The sequence below is a fragment of the Leptonychotes weddellii genome, chromosome 7 (genome assembly GCF_054177405.1).
Source record: "Leptonychotes weddellii isolate Sample4059 chromosome 7, ASM5417740v2, whole genome shotgun sequence".
Lineage (NCBI taxonomy): Eukaryota > Metazoa > Chordata > Mammalia > Carnivora > Phocidae > Leptonychotes > Leptonychotes weddellii.
The window spans coordinates 68,303,355-68,312,956 of NC_138375.1; positions in this window are offsets into that span (position 1 = coordinate 68,303,355).

A 9,602-nucleotide genomic window follows, 5' to 3' on the forward strand; every position below is an offset into this window, starting at 1 on the left:
CCCTATCTGACCTCCCTAATGATGTTTCTCAAACCACCTCATTTGAAATCTCTAAAATGACTACTTACAGGCTCCTGGCTGGCTCCACTGGTAGAGCATGTGACTCTTGGTCTCAGGGTTATCATTTCAAGCCCCACATTGGTTAAAGAAATTACTTAAAAATAAAATCTTTTTTAAAAAATAAAATAAAATGACTACTTAAAATGCCCTCATTTTTCCCCAAACCTCCAACTTTCCCATTCTCAATTTTCCTCCCTCTTTCCTCCAAGAAATGATGTATCCTTCTACTTCACAGAAGAAATGGAGACTGTCTCGCTCAACATGTCGACTTCTGCACACTTCCCATTCACCTTGTAGCAAAGAGAAACTACGCCTCTCCTCTTTGAGAACCAACTCTCTTCCTCGGTTTTTATTTATTATCCTAAAAAGATATTCCTTCAGAATTATGATAGCATTGAATTTCATCTCCTCTGAGCTTCACAGGAAATTTATATAATTGACTTTTTCTTATCCTTCTTGTATTTTCAAATCTTATATACACACACACAATCTGAATCCATCTTTCCCCATGGACTTTATCCAGAGTCAAATCCCTGGCAATCAATTAATCAATCAATAGCCTCCATTGGCCCTTCTATCACAGTTTAGATACCATTTCTTTTTTTTTTTTTAAGATTTTATTTATTTATTGGAGAGATAGAGGAAGAGAGAGCAAGCAGGGGAAGGAGCAGAGGGAGAGGGACAAGCAGACTCCATGCTGAGTGCCCAGCCTGATGGGGGTTCCGTGAGGGGCTCCATCTCAGGACCCTGAGATCATGACCTGAGCTGAGACCAAGAGTTAAACACTAACCAACTGAGCCACCCAGGTGCCCTGATACTACTTGTATCCCCTTCTCCCTTTACATCCCACTCATTCTTTACCTAAATAACTCTTGCTAAGTTCACTAATGGCTTTTAATATCTAAACCCAAAGGATGTTCATTTTGGATCCTCATCATCTACAATTTATCAGTAGTTCTGAGAAGGTTGACCTCTCCCTCATGGTTTTTGAGACAGAATCACATCTAGTTTTCTTGCAACCTCTCTACTTCTCTGTGTTCTTTCTCCTTCTTCAAAGTCATTAAATGGAATTTTTCTATGTCCTCTTTTCTTCTCAGTCTGTGTTCTTAGGAATTTTATTCAATAGGAATTTAGTTATCAACCATAAGCTAGTGCCTCCCAAATTTACTTCTCCAGTCCGTTCATTTATTCATTTATTCTATAAGAATTTATTAAATGCGTACAATATGCCAGTCACTTGGGATAAGAGGGTGAATGAACTCAGACTTTTCTGAGTTTAAGACCCATAAAAAAAAAAAAGACCCATATATTCAACTGCCTACTATTATCTCCACTTGAATGCCTCAAAGGCATCTCAAATTAACACATGTTAAACCAAACACATTATCTCCTCAAGTCTAATCCTCTTCCCAAGTACTTTTGGCACCACCTGCCAACCAGTTGTTCAAGCTCGAAACCTAGGAGTCTTCTTCAGTTTTCCCTGATCCTTCACCCCCTTCAGGCCCATTTCATTGTTACCTTCTAAATACATCTTGATTCCATCCACTTGACTCTCTATCTACCCTCAACTCCTAATCCCGCGTACCATTATCACTTAACTATACCAACTCCTATAAACCCCCAGCTGGCTTCCCTGGTTCTGCTTCTCCTCCTTCCAATTTTAAAAACACAGACTTGATATTATGATCCATAACCTCTCTCCCCACACCACCACATTCGGCCCTCTTTCACTTCTTTAAACACACCATGCTCCATCCTACTACAGGGACTTTGCAATGCTATTCCTTTGCAAAGGAATGTTCCCCCAATCCTCCTCCCCTATGCACCTGCTTAAATCTACCCACACATCAAATTTTAGTATGCTTGTCAGTTCTTCTGTGAACTAAACCCCACATTATGCTAGGTTCTCTACTGTATGCTCTCGTGGTCGCCTCCCTTCTTAGTACTTATCACAGTTGCAATTTTACATTTACTTGCATGTGATTTTTGAAATTAATATAGGTCTTCTCCAATAGATTGGAAGCATAATGATGACAGAGGCTATTTAATTTTTGCTCTCCATTAATTGTTCAGCTCTCATATAGTACCTATCACATGTTAGGTTTTCAATAAAGACTTGTTACATGAATGAATGAATGAATGAATGAATGAATTAAAAAAAAAAACAAGTCATTCAAAATCCCATTACCCCAAAACAGGCAGTTATATTTTTGTGTATTCTTTTCCAATAATTTTTATGTAAGCATATTTTGAGATTTTTATAATTTGGATAGAAACTGTATCTACAATTTCAATTTTAATACTTACATCAAACCCCAAGAGTTTTCTGAAATTATAAGTTATTCTTCAAAAACCACTTTTGGGGCTCCTGGGTAGCTTAGTTGGTTAAGCGTCTGCCTTCAGCTCAGGTCATGATCCCAGGGTCCTGGGATCGAGCCCCATGCTGGGCTGCCTGCTCAGCGGGAAGCCTGTTTCTCCTTCTCCCTCTCCCTGCTGCTCCTCCTGCTTGTGTTCTCTCTCAAATAATAAAATCTTTTAAAAAAATAAAAAAAAAATTAAAAACCTCCACTTTTAATGGCTCCATAATATTCCAACTTATGAGTCTAGTTTAATGTATTTAAACACTCTCCTATTATTAGATACTTGGGATCTTTCCAATATTTTTGCTGTTATAAAGCAACAGTGATCATTTTTGTACATTTTATGCATCTAAATTTATGGCTACTTACATGGGACAAATCCCTAAAATGGGATAAATTCCAAGGTTAAGATGTATAAATTTTTTTAACACTTGGGGATACCTGGGGCGCCCAAGTGGCTCAGTGGATTAAACATCCAACTCTTTTTTTTTTAAGATTTTATTTATTTATTTATTTATTTTGAGAGAGAGAAAGCACAAGCAGGGGGAGGGGCAGAGGGGGTAGGAGAAGCAGACTCCCTGCTGAGCAAGAAGCCCAACATGGGGCTCGATCCCAGGCTCCTGGGATCATGACCCCCAAGCAGAAGGCAGCCAATAAACTGACTGAGCCACTTGGGTGCCCCAAGCAACCAGCTCTTGATTTTGGCTCAGGTCATGATTTCAGGGTCATGAGATCAAGTCCCACTTTGGACTCCAAGCTCAGCACTGAGTCTGCTTGTCCCTCTCCCTCTACTCCTCCCCCTACTCCCTCTCTCACTCTCTCTCTCAAATAAATAAAATCTTAAAAAAACAACAACAACAAGACTTGGGGATATCTGAATACTAAGAATATAAGAGCAGTAAATGATATTGTAGCATTTATATGTATCTCTGTTGAAATAAATTACTCAGATTTAGACTGCAAGTCAGGGTGGGACTAATCAGTTTACTAAAAGCATTTATTCAACTTTTTTTTTTTAAGATTTTATTTATTTATTTTGAGAGAGAGAGAATGAGAGACAGAGAGCATGAGAGGGGGGAGGGTCAGAGGGAGAAGCAGACTCCCCGCCAAGCAGGGAGCCCGATGCGGGACTCGATCCCGGGACTCCAGGATCATGACCCGAGCCGAAGGCAGTCGCTTAACCAACTGAGCCACCTAGGCGCCCCGTTTATTCAACTTTTAAAACTATACTTTGTGAATAGGTTACTCCACAGCAAGAATGATGAAATATTTTTCAGGATGGACTTATTTTTCAGCATTTTGCCCTAGTGTCTTGAAAAGAACTCTTTTGAGAATATGTTTTCCCAGTTTGAGGTTTGGGGTTTGTTTTTTGTGTTTTGTCTTTGTTTCTGCTTTACAAATCTGATAACACTATTGATATAGTTCAATAGGATTCTTTGCAATATTTGATGCTTTACAAAATGAACATAAACACATCCTCAAGACTCTATTAATCGGATATGCTTAAAAGTTGTTCCAAATATTTCTTTGGATAAGTTAATGGAAGTCCAGTGCCCTGGGATAGGGTAAGTGATCAATTAAAGCATCAGGGCTAGGGTTTGAGGAAGGTGAAATTATCTGGCATGCTGGACATTCCCTTCCTGCTTTCAGCAATTACAGGATTTCCCTCTGGGAGGTTTCCACACAAGAGTCTCAATTAGTCTATTAACAAAAACAAAGCCTTCTAGACAAGTGTTTTTTTGCAAGAATATTCCATTCAAAACAACCACAGCAATATTTTCAATAAATATGTTTATAATATTTCTGATGCTTGATATAAACATCAGAATCATCCATTTTTCATTCTGAGAAGATTCAATTCTCAGTCTACTATGTTAGCACACATCAAGCTAGTAAAAGAAATCTATGCACAGCATGACCTACTTTTGATGTACTGATTTTTTTCCTCAAAAAGAATTAAAAACTGTCATTAAAAATTCAGATAGAACTGCATTAACACAATGGATGTAAAAGCCTATTTCAACACAGTAGAATGCATTGTATTTTTCATGAGATTCTACAACCAATAATTTTTAGGTATATTTTGCTGTTAGATACATTAATATAAATCCTCTCAGTTCTTAGAATATAGTTTAATTCAGAGTCATATCCTCAGTTGCCTGTTCTGGTACATAATTGATTTTGTAAAGGGAAGAACAACCTTTATTAAGGTGGATTAATTTTGACATTATGAATATTCATATTTTTATCATACTATTCTCATGTTTTTCATTAGACATGCTCAGAGATACTCTTGCCTCTACAGCAGAATTTTATTTTTATTACCTAATTCTTCTGCTTCAGTTATTACAAAATGCATTTTAAGTTTTTAAAACTTTTTTCTACATTCACAACTCTATGACATATGCATATATGCTCATTTTACAGATGAAGATACTAAGGCTCATAAATTTAAATAACCTACCTAATTTAATCTAATTCAAAGCCTAGAAAAGGGTAAAGTAACATTCTAACCAAGTTCTCTCTGGCTCTACACCTCTGTTCTTCCCACCACATCAGGTAATGAATCATATATAACTGTACTACAACTAGTTGTGAGCATAGAGATGATGTGATTTTTGACCTGTTTTTCATGCTGTGACACCTAAATATCATCATCAACATCACGCTTCTAGTGTCATCTAGCTATGAGCATTCCTTTGTCATTCCTTGCCTATTAAGTCTTTTTCAATCAAAGCATATTCTTTTCCTTGCATATGCCTCTTCTTTCTTAAGCTCCACAATCTATTGAATGAATGAAATATCATTCCTCATTTTCTCCTCCATATACACAAGTTGAGGGCATTGGTCACATAGTAGAAAGAACACAGGCTTTTAACAGGTAGATCTGCATTTGACTCCCAACATCACCACTTAAAAGCTACATAACTGTGAGCAAGTTATTCCTCGGAGATCATCATCTGTAAAGGGCATAATGATGCTTATCTTATAGGGTTTATAGATTAAAAACAATGCATGCATGTAGTAGGTACTCAGTAAATAATTTCTCTCATTACCATTTTCATCATTATACCGTATGCTTCAGTTAAATCAGACCACATGTCCACCCCACCCCCAGTATTGTCTATGCTTTGCCACCATTTGTCTGTAATTCTCATCCACCCCATTGTCATTTCCAATGTCCAATTTATTCTTCAACCTTAGTTCAAAAGTCACTTCCATCAAGCTTTCCCAGCTCCTACTAACTGGGAGGGATGTCTCCTTTATCTGAGCTGCTATAGCACTTGGAACTTGCTTACTAGATCCACTTCATCTTGTATCACAATACGTTTATTTTTGTCTACTCTGTCATTAAACTGTAAGAACCTTATTTACATGGTCAACATCATAATCTCTGTTTTCTCCACAGCATCTAGCTCAGGACCTGGCACTCAGTATATGGATGACTAAATCAAGTATATAAATAAAGATTTATGAAATCTGTATTCTTTCTTTAATAGCCTCAAAATCTCTTAATTTAAAATGTGCGGGAACTCTTAAGCTAACACTTTTAGAGATAGGACTCATTTCTACAGTGACCAAATAAAAACTTCAACTCCTTGACCCTTCCCCAGAACATCCCTACCAAGATGGATATGAATAAACTGGAATACCCAGAGGAGACTTAGGAGTTCTGAGATATATTGTAAAAAAAAAAAAAGTAGTCTGAAACAAAAAGAATGGAAAGATGGGCAGTATTGTGATATGAAGGGAGAAGTAATGTATAAAATCAGATAGAAAAATACACTGCTTCTAATGGAGAGTGAACATCCTTTGGTCCATAAAAGGAAACTCCGTGATGCACTCGTGAAAAATCAAACAATTTTATACCATTATTGATTCTTATATTAAGGTTCTCTAGAGAAACAGAGACAATAGTTATAGTTTTATATATATATATATATATATGATTTATTATAAGGAAAGGACTCACAGATTATGGAGGCTGAGGAGTCCCACAATCTGCCATCTGTAAACTGGAGTCACGAGAGGTCTGGTAGAGTTCCAGTCCAAAGTCGGAAGGCCTGAGAACCAGGAGTACCAATGGTGTACATCCCAGTCTGAGAGCAGAAGACCAACTTCCCAGCCCAATTAGCCAGGCAGAGGGAGAAGTTCCTCCATTTTTTATTCTAATCAGGCCCTGAAGGTGTTAGAGGATGCCCACCCACATTGGGGAAGACAAACTGCTTTACTCAGTGTACTGATTCAAAGGCTAATCTCATCCAGAAACATCCCCACAGACACACCTAGAAATAATGTTTTACCACCTCTCTGGGCAACCCTCAGCCCACTCAAGTTGACACATAAAACTAACCATCACAACCCTCAAGTTTAAAAGGATGTAATTTTGGCAAAAATAAGGAAATTCAGCGACTCATACCAGGGTAGCTAATAACTCTTAAGCCTGTTGGTGAACACAGCCGCAGGTCTGCAGGTGAGTCACTGAAGAAAGGCCCCGGGCCAGAGAACAAAGTAGGTGCTGAAACCCAGCAGGTGCTCTGCGCACCTAACTGTACCGGGTTGGCTTGGAACTGCCTCCGCCTGGAGGAATGGTGCCTTCTTACAGTTTGCTGGGTAACTATGAACGTGAGGGGTTGTCACAGAAGACCTGTTCCAAATTGTCTCCTATGGTCAACAACAGCCTGTCAATAAGCCCTTTGGGCATTCCGATAAAAGCGTGCCTCTTCTTTTCCCTAGTAGGTATGTAACCCTTCACACTGCCTGCTGTGAACTGGGGCTGTAAATGCCAAAGGTTCAAAAATATTCAGTGCAGCAAGGCTTGCACTTTCTTATATTTCTTATATTCACTTGCACTTTCACCACATATAAATTCTTATAGGGCAAGAAAAACACCTTAAAGTATTAAAAATAGGTAGCTCTTGGGTGACTCTTTGAAAACAGACATGCTTTCAATCTTTTGTTTTATTTAAGAATAACAGTCTTACGTGGGAATCCCACTATTGATGCAAAAGACATCAGAGAAAGACTTGTCACATGTGCTCCTGAGAGGGAAACTTTCTCTCCCACTACTCCTCCCACTTTTAAAGAGGCACCCTTTCAAGCTTGTTTCTTTAAAAGCTTTAGAAAGTAGGTGGGACAGAAAAGGATGACAATGTCATTCCATGTGACAGCCCCAGCATACAATGAAAACTCCTCTGCCACTCACCCAAGTGTATTCCCTTCTGCGGAGACAAATTCTGATTCTCTGTAATCTTGACCTCAAACCACTAATAAAACCATCATAAGTATGGACTTGCATCCTGGCTTGCTGATAGCTGCCCACCCACACGAGCCGTATAAGCAGCAGCTTTAGGAAGTCTGGGGGTGGGATCACTTTGGGTGGGACAGGGGGAGGATGAGGGCAATAGAGCTGAATGTGGGGTCTGTTCCCTGAAGCTTCCTGGAACCCAGAGGAGGTGGTGGGAGGGGCCTCCTCTCCCTCAGAACCTGGAACAATGTGGAGACAATTATACAGGCGGGAACGGTGGACAAAAATAGGCCAGAAGAGGCATCACGCAGTTCCCTCTGCCTGGAGTGTCCTTCCCTGCCCCTCCCGTTACGGGAATTCTATCCACCCCTAATGACCCCTTAAATACCTGCTTCTCCAGGAAGCCTTTCCTAATCTTCCTCTTTTGCTCTCCCCTCTTTCTTCCTCTCCTCCACTAGTACATGCTCAGAATTCATCTTCACTTCCTCTATGATGTTAATCTCTATTGCACTTAACTCCTCTTTATTAGTATTTAAGTGTCTCTTGTTTATTGTGTTTGAATCTTCTTGGGTCTGTCTCCCATATAAATCACAGACAACTTGAGGGTAGAGACCAAAGTTGGTTCATCCCTATATACCACCAACACGAGGCACAGTGCCTTGTTCATGGCAGTAGACAGGGCCTTTGCACATACTGTCTTATTTACCCAGGAAACACTTCTCTTTTCTCCACCCACACCACCCCCCTTAACCAAGTTTACTACTACTTGTTTGGAAAGGAACATTATACTCTCACTCCTCATGCACCCATTCATGAGGAATTCCCGCAGTGACCTTTATGGTCTTTTGTCCTTCCCACTCTGACTCACTCCATCCTAGGACAAGGAGCTGCATTTGATTGGGATGTTTGCAAGATGGGACCGAGTAATCCCAGTCCAGCTCTTACTCCTAATCCCAGCTTTCCTGATGGTGTATTCTGGTCTGTGATCTTGCTTGCAGTTTTAAAGCATAAATTCAATTCAGATGATTATTAGCAAGCTTATATGACTATATATGTAAGCTCTATCCTAAACTGTATCCGTAATACAGTTGATATTTTGATCTCCATCTGTCTGACTCCATTGTTTCCAAACTCAAGCAGGAGGGGAGTGTTATGTACGGTCCTCCTAATGTCTCATTACTAGTCCTATTTCAGATTTTAACAAATACATCACTTCCTTGGAAACTCTTCCCTGACCACTGAAACTTGGTTGGATTCTCCTGTACATCATATATATGAAATATTATATATTATTTGTATAAATATCACTTTCTTATACCTATTTTCCCCTCCATGCCACTTACCCAACAGCATATTTTTCTGTGGCACTGCTTTCTTAAACTTCTTATTATAGAACATTTTAAACATATACAGAAGCAGAGAGAATAGTATATGGATCCCCACACACCCATCAACTAGCTTCATCAATTACTGACCCAATTTTATTTCATCTATACCCCCACCCCCCTCCACAAACCCAGACAACTTTGAAGAAAATATCCCAGACATCGCATCATGGTATCTATATTTACAGCACGTATCTTTAATACACAAGCACTAAGCATTAATGTTTGATTTTTTACTTCACTTGTTTGTGGGATTTATTTTAATGATTACTTATACTCCTTCCCTCAGATTACAAACTCCATGTGTCAGAGACTTTGTTTTATCCTGATTATATTCCTAGTACATAGTAGGTGCTCAATAAATTAAATATGAAGGAAACAATTTTAAAAGTGAATGTGCGAAATAAGTCAAACAGAGAAAGACATGTATCATATGACCTCACTGATATGAGGAATTCTTAATCTCAGGAAACAAACTGAGGGTTGCTGGAGCGGTGGGGGGTGGGAGGGATGGGGTGGCTGGGTGATAGACATTGGGGACGGTATGGG